The sequence below is a fragment of the Gopherus flavomarginatus genome, chromosome 21 (genome assembly GCF_025201925.1).
Source record: "Gopherus flavomarginatus isolate rGopFla2 chromosome 21, rGopFla2.mat.asm, whole genome shotgun sequence".
NCBI lineage: Eukaryota > Metazoa > Chordata > Testudines > Testudinidae > Gopherus > Gopherus flavomarginatus.
The window spans coordinates 114,705-128,511 of record NC_066637.1 but is presented as its reverse complement, the minus strand read 5'-3'; the positions used below and the strand labels follow the sequence as shown (position 1 = coordinate 128,511).

Genomic DNA, 13,807 nt, shown 5'->3' with positions numbered 1-13,807 from the left:
CTGCAGCCCGGGAGTGCGGACCCTGCGCTTGCTGTGCTGGCAGGATTTTTAATGCCACCCTGGAGTCCTGGCAGGCAGCCGCGTGCCATTAAAGATCAGATGGCGTGACGTCTTTGGCACGCGGCTGCGGGAGGTGGCCGACCCCTGACCTAGTGTGTCTGTTGCTCCATGAGGAAAATAACTACTGACACCGTGTGGCCACACAGGGTAATGCACACAGCATTTCCCTCATGGAGCAACAGTGACACCCTGTGGCCACGCGGGGTAGTGCACCGAGCATTTCCTGCACGGAGCAAGAGTGACACCGTGTGGCCACGCTGAGTAATGCATAGAGCATTTCCCTCATGGAGCAACAGTGACACCCTGTGGCCATGCCGGGTAATGCACAGAGCATTTCCTGCATGGAGCAAGAGTGACAATGGGTGACCGTGTGGGGTAATGCACAGAGCATTTTGTGCATGGAACAACAGTGACACCATGTGGCCATGCAGGGTAATGCACAGTTGCTCCACGAAGGAAATGCTTTGTGCAGTAGCTAGAGTGCCCACCCAGTGTGTGTCTTGCTCCATGAGATAAATGTTCTGTGCATTCCCCCAAGAGGCCACCCACTGACACTGCTGCTCCATGAGGGAAATGCTCTGTGCATTAACCCCAGTGGCCCCTCATTGTCACTGTCCCTTGATGAGGGAAATGGTTTGTGCATTATCTGGATTGGCCACCTGGTTTCACTCTTGCTCCTGGAGGAAAATACTTAGTGACACCAGGTGGCCATTCAAGGTATGCACACACAGCATCTCCTTCAGTGCATTCCAGCCTCCCCCAACTGGGACCCATTTAACCTCCTCCAACCTGCTCCTGCATCCCCAGACTTGCCAGCACTCCGATTGCCCCACCCCAATCTGCCCCCTGCACCTGGCCCTCCAATCCACCCCATCTGTTCCCCATCTTAGGGCACCCCACCATCCTCCATGACACCCAATCCCTACACCCCAACCGGCTCCGATCTATTTCTCCATTGCTGGACCCCACTTCCACAGCACCGCATTTCCCCATGCCACCCACAGCCAGCCAGGTTTCCCTTTCCAATTCCTGTTACCCTTCCCAGCCACACTGGGGCCTTTAAACCCCCCTCCACCCTGCCCTTACTCTCCAAGGCCTATGAATCCCACATTCCCTCAGTACAGCTTGGGAACCCTAAACCCCTCTACCATACAGTGCAGCCCTCACCCCCAGATATCATACGACTAAGCCACTGATGCACGAACCCCAAATTGCCTACTGAATGTGTCCATTGATCATCCCCATGGACTGACTCTGTCTTTTCCTTTCCTTGTGCTGTCTCCCTTCCTAGGACATGGGCAGGTGTGCTAGGTGTGCAGTCCCAAAAGCTGTGTATCGGGAGCCATGAAGAAGTAGGAGGGGACAAAAATCCTGCAGGGTAGTGGATAGTGGAGTAGAGCATGTGATGGGGCAAGGCCAGATGGCTACAGTAAAGTACTGAGAACCAGGTATGTTAGCCCCAGGCTAAACAAATCCCTAGGACCCTGGTAACCAAATGGCAGTTGCTCCAGGTTAATCAAGGCACCTGGGGCCAATTAAGATCTTTCTAGAAGACAGTAGAGAGAGATACTTTGGCTGCAGGTGTTCTAATTAATCAAGGCAGGCTAATCAGGGCACCTGGGTTTAAAAAGGAGCTCACTCCAGTCAGGCAGGAAGGAGCCAGAGGAGAAGGAGCATGTGTGAAGAGATGGGAGCAAGAAGGCAAGGAGCTGAGTGAGAGAGTGTACTGCTGGAGGATTGAGGAGGACAAGCGTTATCAGACACCAGGAGGAAGGTCCTGTGGTGAGGATAAAGAAGGTGTTTGGAGGAGGCCATGGGGAAGTAGCCCAGGGAGTTGTAGCTGTCATGCCGCTGGTACAGGAGGACTATAGACAGCTGTGATCCACAGGGCCCTGGGCTGGAACCCGGAGTAGAGGGTGGGCCTGGGTTCCTCCCAAACCTCCCCAACTCCTGATCAGACACAGGAGGAGCTCACCCAGACTGTGGGTTCCACAACAGGGGAAGATCAGTGAGGTGAACAATCCGCTAATAAGCGCAGGACCCACTAAGGTAGAGGAGGAACTTTGTCACAAGCAGTTACTGTTGGTGTTGACTCAGTCTCTGTTCATCGAGTGGGGCAGATGTACATGGGACTGCAGAGGGAGGCAGGGATGAGGGCAAGATTAAACACAGCAATAGAGCTCTGTGTAATGATAGTTCTTGCTTGGCTATATTAGTTTGCAGAGGAATCATCCAGGAGCCCTCACCGGGCAAGAATATGGCAGAAGTGGACCTGAGAAGCATGGACATCCTTTTAAGGAGACATGAATAGTTCTCAGCTTTCTGCCTCCTGCTTAAATGGCTGTGAGTAAGCGGTCAGCGCCTTCAATTCCTCATCTGTATTTGCTGTAGTTTTCTTCACAGACCATGTGGTTCCTTGTTGGGTACGGAGCTCTGTGGGATTAAAGCTGGGGAGGGGCCAGAGTGTGCTGTGCAGAGCGACTCTGTTGGGTGTAGTTGCAAGATGTGCTTTCTACTTTTAGTCCTAAAGATGTAATGGGAAGAGGGTTGAGGGCAGAGCCCCGCTGTGCAGGAGAGGTGAAAAGAAGAGCCTACGAGACATTGCTGACTGAGCTGGTAACTTACTTGTTTTATCCCCTGGTTTTAGTGCCAAGGAAAAAGATGTCACGTGTGAGAGTCTACAGCCCTCATGATGGAAAATGAGTGAGAGTGACGAGACTGCAAGTGTTGTTGGTGCCAGGCAGCAGCCGTCCATCTGGGAGCAGAACAGCCGCTACTGTCACTGAGAAGTTTCTTTTGCTGAGGGTTCTGCTCCTCCAGGTAGGGACACCCCATTAGCTGGGGCTGGGTTTGTAAGAAAAGGTTCCTGACCAGCTGTTGTTATGAGGGAGACAAGGTCCCCATTTTCAGGGGCTGGTCAGTTCTCTGGCCAGTAGCAGTGTGTCCTGCAGTGGAAGGTTAGATCTGGGAGGATGACTGCAGGTGGAAAGTTGCTTGCCATCCTCCCATGTTTCTCTCTTTCTTCTCTACTGTGTTGGCCAACATTCTCTCTCTCTCTCTCTCTGTCCCTGCCTCTCCTTGTGCTGTCTTCCTTTGTAGGACACAGGCAGGTGTGCTCGGAGTGCATCCCCACGGCCTATGTATCAGGAACCATGAAGAAGTAGGAGAGGATGAAAATAATGCAGAGCAGGGGGCACGAGAGCGGAGCGGTGACTGTCGGTGTTAACTCGGTCTCTGTTCATCAAGTGGGGCTGATGTAGATGGAATGGAAGAGGGAGGCAGGCTGAGGGCAAGATTGCAAGCACCAATAGAGCGGTGTGTACTGATGGCTCGTGCTTTCTTTTGCAGCTGCGCTTGCAGAGGAATTGTCCAGGAGCTCTCGCTGGAGGAGAAACTGGCAGAGGTGGATCTGAGCAGCTTGGACATCCTTCTAAGGAGACATGAACAGTCCTGAGCTTTCTGCCTTCTGCATAACTGGCTGTGAGTAAGAGGTCAGTGCTTGGAGTTCCTCATCTGTTCTCACTGTAGTTTTCTTCCCAGGCCATGTGCTTCCTCGTTGGGTATGGGGCACAGTGGTATTAAGGCTGGGGAAAGGACAAGTGTCTCCTGAGCAAAGTAACTATTTTGGGTGCCATTACAATGGGTCCTTTCTAATTGCAGGTGTAAAGTACTAATGGGAGATGGGTTGAGGGCGGAGCTGTGGGATACGGGAGCTGTGAAATGAAGAGACTTCATGACAGAGCAGATGGAGATGCTAATTTTATTTGTTTTTCTCCCTTCTGCTGGGTTTAGTACCAAGGAAAAAGAAGTCACACATTAGAGTCTATTGCCGTCATGTGGTGAACAGTGAGTGAGAAGAGCAAGCCTTTGAGCATTGTTCATGCCAGGCAAGTGCCCTCCATCTGGGAGCTGAGCAGACACCACTGTCACTGAGAAGTGTCTGTTTTGCTTAGGGTTCTGCTCACGGCCCATCTGACTCCAGGTAGAGACACCTCATCAGCAGTGGCTGGGTTGGTAAGAAAAGGTTCGTGACTAGCTGTGGATACGAGGGAGACAAGGTCCCCATTTTAAGGGTCTGGTCACTTTTCCATCCACAAGCAGTGTGTCCTCCACAAGAGAAGGTTGGATCCAGGGGGATGCCTTGAGCTGGCGAGTTCCTTGCCCTCCTCCTGCATTTCTCTCTCTCCCCCACTTTCTTTTCTGTACTGTGTTGGCCAGCCCACACTGTCTTTCTTTGTCTCTGTCCTTGTCTCTCCTTGTACTTTCTCCCTTTATAGGACACAGGCCAGTGTGCTCTGTGTGGATCCCCGCAGGCTAGGTCTCAGGAGCCAGGAAGAAGTCGGAGGGGATGAAAATCATGTGGGGTAGTGGGTGTGAGAGTGGAGGCAGGTATTGGAAAATATTGAGCACGTATAGTGTTTTTGACAGTGATGGCTCTTCCATAGATTGTTTGCTGTTTTTGCGGAGACCCACTCCAGGCCAGTGGAGCAGCCCCAGACAGAGGACGACCATCTGGAGGAACTGGACCTGCACAATCTACACATTTCACTTGGCAGTTGAGCTGAGGAGTGCTCTTGTGATATTTGAGGAGCAGGTCTGTGTGTTTGTGAAATCCCTCTCTATCCAGTATCTGCTGTGATAGACCCAGACCAGTTGGGAACAGCAGAATAGTATAAGGGAGATATACTGGCCACTGGATAAGCAGTTTTCTGTTCCCTGAGTGAGCAGAGCAGGGGCTGCTCCAGGCTAATGAGAACATCTGACTCTAATTAAGCTGCTAAGAGTCAGGTGAGGCTCTTAAACACCTGACTCTAATTAAGGCCCCTCTGATGCTATAGAAGGTCTCACTTCAGTCAGGCCAGAGGGAGCCAGAGGAGAGGGAGTGTATGCAAGTAACTGGGAGCAAGAGGTGTGCAAGGAGCTGAGAGTGAGTACATGTACGGCTGGAGGACTGAGAAGTACAAGCGTTATCAGACACTGGGAGAAAGGGCTGGTGGTGAGGACAAAGAAGGTGATGGGAGGAGGCCATGGGGAAGTAGCCCAGGGAGTTATAGCTGTCGTGCATCCATGCCAGGAGGCACTCTAGACAGCTGCAGTCCATGGGGCCCTGGGCTGGAACTCGGAATAGGGGGCGGGCCCGGGTTCCCCGCAAACCTCCCAACTCCTGATTAAACACAGGAGGAATTGACCTGGGCTGTAGCTTCTGCCAGAGGGGAAGGTCTCTGGGCTGTTTCCCGACCCACAGGGTGAATCTGTGAGGTGAACAAATCCACCAATAAGCGCAGGACCCACCAAGGTACAGGAGGAACTTTGTCACACTGTGTAGTGAGTTGCCTCCTTGAGAGCAGAGAGATGCTTCTTATTTCCATGGGCAGGGACTTGGGGAAGGTCCAGCTCTGGCTGTGGCTGGTAATTGCCTGGGATTGTCCCTTTCCTGGTGGGCTGTGGTTCCTTAGGAGTGATGAGCATTTTAGGCCCTGGATAGGCTGGAGAGGAATAAAAAAGGAGGCTCCAGTGAGCAGCAGCCAATGATCTGTGTGTGTGTCCATTTTTCTTCCATGCCTCAGTGCTGGCCTAGCCTACAAGCACTTAGGGAGGGCTGCAAAGACTCTCTTGTTGATGGAGAGAATTCCTTAGTATGGGGAGGGCCTCTGGGGAAAGGCCTCTACAGCTAACTGGGGACAAAAAGCTTGGGGGAATCCTTTGTACTGTCTCAAGGAGTTGTCAGGTGCTATGGAGTTTTCCTGAAGTATGGTAACTTTTTTTGTGGAGAGCCAGGAAGGTGATGACATGTCTTTCTGTAGTTTCTTTCTTCCTATTTCTCTCTCTCTCTCTCTAATCTCATATGTAGGCCAACATGCATCCCCTCTCTCTCCTTGTACTGTCTCGTGGCATAGAACATGAGCAATGGTGCATGCTCAAAGGCTTGATCTGGAGAGTCTGCATCCCACTGGGGAACTGGGAGGAGGAAGAGAAGCATGATGGGTACTAGATGCTCGATTGGTAGTGGACTCCCTTGGATGCAGGTGCAACGGGCTACTTTCTTTAGACAGTGGCTAATGCCAGGTGCCCCAGAGGGAATGAACAGAACAGGGAATAACCAAGTGGTCAATTCCCTGTCTCCTATTCCCAGCTTCTGACAAACAGAGGATAATGACCCCATCCCTGCCCATTTTGACTAATAGCCATTGATGGACCTCTCCTCAGTGAATTTACATACTTCCTTTTTGAACCCCATTGTAGTCTTGGCCTTCACAACATTCTTTAGGAAGGAGTTCCACAGGTTGAGTGTGTGTTGTGTGCTTTTTAATTGTAGCTTTAAAGGTGTAATGGGAGATGAGAAGAATAACCTACACAACATTGCAGATTGTGATGATAGCTTTTGTGTTTCCCTCTTGTGTTACGCTTAGTACCAAGGGGAAAGAAGTCAAGGGTAAGAGCCCACCCCCATTGTGAGATGGAAAGGACTCAAGCTGTGAAACAAACAGTGAGTGTTGTTGATGCCAGGCTATGCAGATGCCATTGAGCTGGGAGTGGAGCAGCTGTCACCATCAGTGAGATAAGTGTCTGGTTTGGTGAAGACTCTGGTAGCGGCTCAGCTGCCTCCAGGCCGGGACTGGTCGTTAGCTGTGGCTCGGTTTGTAGGAAAAGATTCCTGATTATCCATGGTTACGAGGGAGACACGGTCCCCACTTTCAGGGGCTGGTCATATCTCCGTCCACATGATGTGTCCTCTGCAGCAGAAGGTTGGGTCCAGGGTGATGACTCCAGCTGGTAAGTTTCTTGACTCTCTTCCACGTTTTTCTCTCTCTCTCTCTCTCTCTCTCTCTCCTCTAATGCATTGGCCAACACAAACTCTGTCTGTCTCTCTCTCCCCTTGTGCTGTCTCCCTTCATAGGACACAGGCAGCTGTGCTAGGTGTGCATCCTCACAGGCTAGGTCTCGGGAGCTAGGAACAAGTAGGAGGGGACTGAAATCGTGCAGGGTAGTGAGCACTAGAGTGCAGCAGTGACTGTGGGTGTTGACTCGGGCTGATGTGGATGGGATGGGAGAGGGAGGTAGGAATGAGGGCAAGATTTCACGCACCAATTGAATTTTGTGTAGTGATGGCTTTTGCTCTGGTTACTTGTTGCATTTGCAGAGGAATCATTCAGGAGCAGCATCTGGAGGAGAAATTGGCAGAAGTGGGCCTGAGCCACCTGAACATCCTCCTAAGCAGAGATTAACAGTCCCCAGCTTTCTGCCTTCTGCATAACTGGGTGTGAGTAAGCGATCAGTGCTTGGAATTCCTCATCTGTTCACTTCAGTTTTGGTCAGAGGCTGTGAAATTCATTGGGTATGTGGCTCTGTGGGATTCATATGAGGGAAAGGCACAAGTCTTCTGTACAGAGTGACTATTTTGGCAGTAGGTGCAAGAGGCTTCTTTGTAGTTGTGCTCCTGAAGGTGTAACGGAAGAAGCTTGAAGGGCGGAGGTCTGGGGTGCAGTAGATGGGGGAAGAATCTATGCGACATTGCTGACTGAGATGCTAACTTGTTTGTTTTCCCCCTTTTGTGCTGGGTTCATTACCAAGAGAAAAGAAGTGGAAGGTCAGAGTCCCCTCCCTCAAGCGATGGAAAGGGAGGGAGAGCAGGGATATTCCGAGCATTGTTGATGCCAGGCAAGAGCCATCCAGCTGGGAGCAGAGCAACTGTCACCATCAGTGAGGTAAGTGTCACGTTAGGTGAGGGCTCTGCTCACTGCCCATGCTGAGCAATAGCCATTTATGGGTCTGTCCTCCATGAATTTACCTCGTTATTTTTTTAATCCTGTTATAGTCTTGGCTTTCACAGCATTCTCTGGGCAGGAATTCCACAGGTTGAGTGTGCATTGTGTGCTTTTTAATTGTATCTAAAACGGTGTAATGGGAGATGAGAGACGAAGATGAAAGAAAACGTTGAGAATCCAATTATGACTTTGGTTTTCCCTCTTGTGTTGTGCTTTGGGAAAGGGGAAAGAAGTCAAAGGTAAGAGCCCACCCTTGTTGTGAGATGGAAAGCATCCAAAAGCCATGAGAAAATGAGCATTATTGATGCCAGGCTGTGCAGATGCTGTCGAGCTGGGAATGGAGCAGCCATCACCATCAGTCAGATAAGTGTCTGGTTTGGTGAGGACTCTGGTAACAGCCCACCTGCCTACAGGCTAGGACTATTGGTTAGGTGAGGCTTGCTTTATAGGAAAAGATTCCTGACTAGATGCGGTTATGAGGTAGACAAGGTCCCCATTTTCAGGGGCTGGTCATTTCTCTGTCCACAAGCAGTATGTCTTCTGCAGCAGATAGTTGGATCCAGGGGATTACTCCAGCTGGTGAATTTCTTGCCTTTCTCTTGTGTCTCTTTCTCTCCCTCTCTCTGTCTCACTTCTCTAGTGTGTTGGCCAACACTCTTTCTCTCTTTGCCTCCCTTCATGGTACACGGGCAGGAGTGCTAGGTGTGCTTCCCCACGGACTAGGTCTTGGCAGATACGTGCAAGTAGGAGGGGACGAAAATCGTTCCGGACAGTGGGCGCTAGCGTAGAGTGGAGACTGTCAATGTTGATTCAGTCACTGTTCATCGAGTGGGGCTGATGTAGATGGGATGGGAGAGAGACAAGGATGAGGCCAAGATTCCAAGCACCAATAGGGCTGTGTGTAGTCACAGCTCATGCTTGGCTTTTGCAGCTGCTCGTGCAGAGGAATTGTCCAGGAGCCCTCGCTGGAGGAGGAAGAGGCTGATGTGGACCTGAGCAACTTGGACATCCTTCTAAGGGGACATGAACAGTCCTCAGCTTCCTGCCCCCACTTAACTGGCTGTGAGTAAGAGGTCAGTGCTTTGAAATCCTCATCTGTACTTGCTGTAGTATTGTTCACAGGCCATGTGCTTCGTCTTTGGGTACGGGACTCTGTGGTATTAAGGCTGGGGAGGGGTCAGAGTCTGCTGTGCAGAGTGACTGTTGGGTGCCGTTGCAAGGGGTGACTTTGGTTGTAATGCCAAAAGTGTAATGAGAAGAGGGTTGAGGGCCGAGCCCTGCCATGCGTGAGAGGTGAAGGGAAGAGCCTAGAAGACATCATTGAGTAAGGTGGTAACAGATGTGTTTTCCTCCCTTGTGCTGGGTTTAGTACCAAGGGAAAATAAGTCATGCGCCAGAATCTGTTGCCCTCATGCGATGGAAAACAATGAGACTGTTAGTATTGTCAATGCCACGCAAAAGCCGTCCAACTGGGAGCCGAACAGCTGCCACTCTCAATGAGATAAGTGTCTGTTTTGGTGATTGCTCTGCTCCCAGCCCTCCCTGCTCCTGGTAGGGATGCCACATTAGCTGGGGCTGGGTTTGTAAGAAAATGTTCTTGACTAGTTGTAGTTATGAAGGACACAAAGTCCCCATTTTCAGGGGCTGCTCAGTTCTCTGGCCACGAGCGGCGAGTTCTCTGCAGCAGAAGGTTGGATCCAGGAGGATGACTGCAGGTGGGGAGTTGCTTGCCTTCCACCCGTGTTTCTCTCTCTCTCTCTCTGTTCTCTAGTGTGTTGGCCAACATAGACCCTCTGTCTGTCTGTCTCTCTCTCTCACCTTTCCTTGTGCCATCAGCCTTCAGAGGACATGGGTGGGGTGCTCAGTGTGCATCCCCACAGGCTAGGTCTTGGGAGCCATGGAGAAGGAAGAGCAGAGAAAAATCATGAGGGGCAGTGGGTGCTGAAGTGGAGCAGTGACTGTTTACTCATCTCTGTTAATTGAGTTGGCCTCAGGTGGATGGCATGGGAGAGGAAGGAAGGGATGAGGGCAAGATTTCATGCATGAATAGAACTTGTACTGATGGCTCATGCATGGATTTTGCAGGTGCACTTGCAGAGGAAGTGTCCAGGAGCCCCAGGCCAGGGAGAAGCTGGCAGAAGTGGACCTGATCAGCCTGAGCATCCTTCTAAGCAGACATGAACAGTCCTCTCCTTTCTGAATCCCGCTTAACTTGCTGTGGGTAAGCGATCAATGCTTTGAATTCCACATCATCTGTACTCGCTGTAGTTTTCTTCACAGGCTAGAAGCCCAACAATCTGCAAGCCAAAAACTGTCCAACAGGAAACTCAGAAAGCAATTAAGGCAAAAACAAGCCCAATTTCTGCAGTTTCTTTGCAGGTTTGTCATGTCTGACCAAAGTCTGCTGTGCAGAGTGACTATTTCAGGTGTTGTTGCAAGAGGTGCTTTCTACTTGTAGTCCTAAAGGTGTGATGGGAGGGGGGTTCAGGGCAGAGCATCACTGTGTGGCAGAGGCAGAAAGAAGAGCCTCCCCAACATTGCCCACTGAGATGGTAACTTTTGTTTTTTTTCCCCTTTGGCTGGATTTAGTACCAGAAGAAAAGAAATCCTGCACGAGAGTCTACTGCTGTCATGCAATGGAAATCGAGCGAGAGCGATGGGACTGCAGGAAATTATTGCTGCCATGAAAAAGCCATTCAACTGGGAGTGAAACAACTGCCACTTTCAGTGAGATAAGTGTCTGCTTTGGTGATTGCTCTGTTTTTGAGTAGCTGTAGTTATGAGGGAGACAAGTTCCCCATTTTCAGGGACTGCTCAGTTCTCTGGCCAGTAGCAGTGTGTCCTCTACAGCAGATGGTTGGATCCAGGAGGATGACTGCAGGTGGTGAGTTGCTTGCCTTCCACCCGTGTTTTTTACTCTGTCTCTCTCTGTTCTCTAGTAAGTTGGCCAACACACGCCCTATCTCTATCCTTACCTTTCCTCCTGCCATCTCCCTTCTTAGGACACAGGCAGGGGTGCTAGGTGTGCATCCCCACAGGTTAGGTCCTGGGAGCCCTGGAGGAGTAGGAGGGGAAGGGGCAGTGGGTGCTAAAGTGGAGCAGTGACTGTTGGGGTTAACTCGTTCTCTGTTCGAGCGTCGCCGGTGTAGATGGGATGGAAGAGGGAGGCAGGATTGAGGGCAGGATTGCACACACCAATAGAGCTTTGCGTCATGATGATTCATGCAGGTGTTCCTGCAGAGGAATTGTCCAGGAGCCCCAGCCGGAGGAGAGACTGGCAGAAATGGATCTGAGCAGCCCGGACATCCTTCTAAGTAGACATGAACAGTCCTCAGATTTCTGAATTCTGAATAACTGGCTGTGAGTCAGAGGTCAGTGCTTTCAATTCCTCATCTGTTCTCGCTGTATTTCTCTTTATAGGCCCTGTGCTTCCTCACTGGGTACAGAGCCATGTGATATTAAGGCTGGGGAAGGGGCAATAGTCTCCTGAGCAAATTGGCTATTTTGGGTGCAGTTACAATGGGTCCCTTCTAGTTGCAGGTGTAAAGTACCAATGGGAGATGGGTTGAGTGCAGAACTGTGGGATACGAGAGCTGTGAAATGAAAAGACTACGTGACCTTGCAGAAGGAGATGATAACTTGTTTGTTTCCCCCTTCTGCAGGGTTTAGTACCAAGGAAAAAGAAGACGCATGTCAGTCTGCTGCCCTCATGCGATGGACAGTGATGAAGAGTGATGAGACCTTGAGAATTACTCGATGGCACAAAAAAGCCGTCCATCTGGGAGTGGAACAGACACCACTGTCTCTGAGATAAGTGTTTTGCTGAGGGTTCTTCTCAAGGCCCACCTGGCTCCAGATAAAGATGCCCTGTTAGCTGGGCCTGGGTTTGTGTTTTTAAAAAAAAATAATTCCTGAACAGCTGTGGTTACAAGGGAGACGAAGTCCCCCTTTTTGGGGCTGGTCATTTCTCTGTTCACAAGCAGTGTGTCCTCCGCAGCAGAAGGTTGGATCCAGGGAGATGGCTCCAGCTGGTGAGTTTCTTGCTTTCCTCCCATGTTTCTCTTGCTGTCTGTCTCTTCTCTAGTGTGTTGGCCAACATTCTCTCTTTCTCTCTCTGTCTCTGTTCTTGCCTCTCCTTGTGCCTTCTCCCTTCATAGGACACGGGGAGCTGTGCTAGGTGTGCATCCCCACAGGCTAGGTCTCGAGAGCTATGAACAAGTAGGAGGGGACGAAAATCATGCGGGGCAGTGGGTGCGAGAGTGGAGGCAGGTACTGGAAGATGTCGTGCACCTAGACTGTTTTTGGCAGTGATGGCTCTTCCATAGGTGATTAGCTGTTCTTGCGGAGGGCTGCTCCAGGCCAGCGGAGCAGCCCCAGACAGAGTAGGAGCATCTGGAGGAAGCAGACATACCCAATCTAGTTGTTTTGCTTTGCAGTGGAGCCAAGGAGCGATCTTGTAATGTTGGAGGAGCAGGTGTGTGTTTTTGTGAAATGGATATTTCTCTATCCAATATCTGCAGAGTGAGGTGCCTCATGGAGGGCAGAGAGATGCTTCTCCTATCCCTGGCATGGGTCCTGGGGAAGGTCCAGCTCTGCCTGTGGCTGGTAGTGGTCTGGGATTGTCCCTTTCCTGGAGGGCTGTAGCTTCTTAGGAGTGATGAGCATTTTAGGCCCTGGGTGGGCTGGAGAGGAATAGAGAAGGGGGCCCCAATGAGCAGCAGCCAGTGGGGGGTGGGTGGGTGTGTGTGTGTGTGTGTGTCCATTTTTCTTCCATGCCCCAGTGCTGGCCTAGCTTACAAGTGTTCTCTCTTTTTCAGTTCCTACTGAGATTGGTCTCTGCCACAGGTTGGCCAGTCTCTCATCAGACCAAAGAAGTAGTGGCCACCCTGAGCCCATCCCTAGTGATGAAAGCTGGACAGTAATCTGCAGAGTAAGAGCAAATGGAAATTTTCTGAAGTTCAGTATTGAGGGAGGGCTGCAAACACTCTTCTCAGTGGAGAGAATTTGTGAGTATGGGGAGGGCCCCTGAGGAAAGGCCTCTGCATCTCACGGGGACACAATAAGCTCAGGGGAATCCTTTGTGCCCTGTCAAGGGGTTGTCAGGTGCTATGGAGTCTTCCTGAAATGCAGTAACCCTTTGTGGAGAGCCAGGAAGGTGACTACAGGTGCTGAGTTTGACTCCTTCCTGTGTGTGTATCTCTGCTCTCATATGTTGGCCAACATGCTCTCTGTGTGTCTGCCTCTCCTTGTACTGTCTCCTTGCATATAACATGGGCAATGGTTCATGCTCGCTGGCTTGGTCTGGAGAGTCTGTATCCCACTGGGGCATTGGGAGGAGGAAGAGAAGCATGATGGGTTTTAGATCCTCCATTAGTAGTGGTGTGGGGTGACTGTGGGAGTTGACTCTGACTCTGTTCATCAAGTAGGGCGTACAGTGGATGGGAGAGGGAGGGCGGCATCTCAGACACCAATAGAACTTGGGGCAGTGATGGCTCCTGCTTGGGTTACATGTTGTTGTCCTTGGCAGAGAGATCATCCAGGAGCCGCAGCTAGAGGAGAAACTTGAAGAAATGAACCTGAGCAGCCTGGACATCCTTGTAACAGAGATGAACAGTCCTCAGCTTTCTGCCTTCCACATAACTGGCTGTGAGTAAGTGGTCAGTGCTTGGAATTCCTCATCTGTTCTCACTCCAGTTTTGTGCAGAGGCTCTGAACATCCTCGTTGAATGTGGTGCTTTGTGGGATTAAAGCTGGAGAAGGGACCAGAGTCTCAGTTGCCAACTTTCACTAGGTAAATAAGCACCCCAACTTTCATAAGAAGCCAAAAATCAAGCTAATCCCATTTCAAAACAATTCCAAAGCAAGCCAATCCCTTGGAACCCCAACACTGTGCAACTAAATTTCCCATTGCAAGTCGTCAGAGACTGTGGTGGGCCCCCTGTACACCCCTGACTCTTTCCCCTGCGTGCCCCCAATTGCTG

At 50.8% G+C, this 13,807-nt stretch overlaps 1 long non-coding RNA gene across 3 annotated transcripts; it reads left to right on the top strand.

The window, feature by feature from the left end:
• The first annotated feature begins 3,429 nt into the window (after positions 1–3,429).
• Positions 3,430–13,236, top strand: LOC127038826 (uncharacterized). 3 transcript variants are annotated; one of them, XR_007770814.1, is made up of 6 exons: positions 3,430–3,551; positions 9,912–10,047; positions 10,416–10,710; positions 11,055–11,197; positions 11,496–12,300; positions 12,644–13,236. It is a non-coding gene; the product is annotated as an uncharacterized LOC127038826 (long non-coding RNA). The 3 variants fall into 3 exon arrangements; XR_007770813.1 differs by lacking the exon at positions 3,430–3,551 and having other exon boundaries at positions 9,559–10,047; positions 10,416–10,553; XR_007770815.1 differs by lacking the exon at positions 3,430–3,551 and having other exon boundaries at positions 9,559–10,047; positions 11,496–11,857.
• Positions 13,237–13,807: the final 571 nt, after the last annotated feature.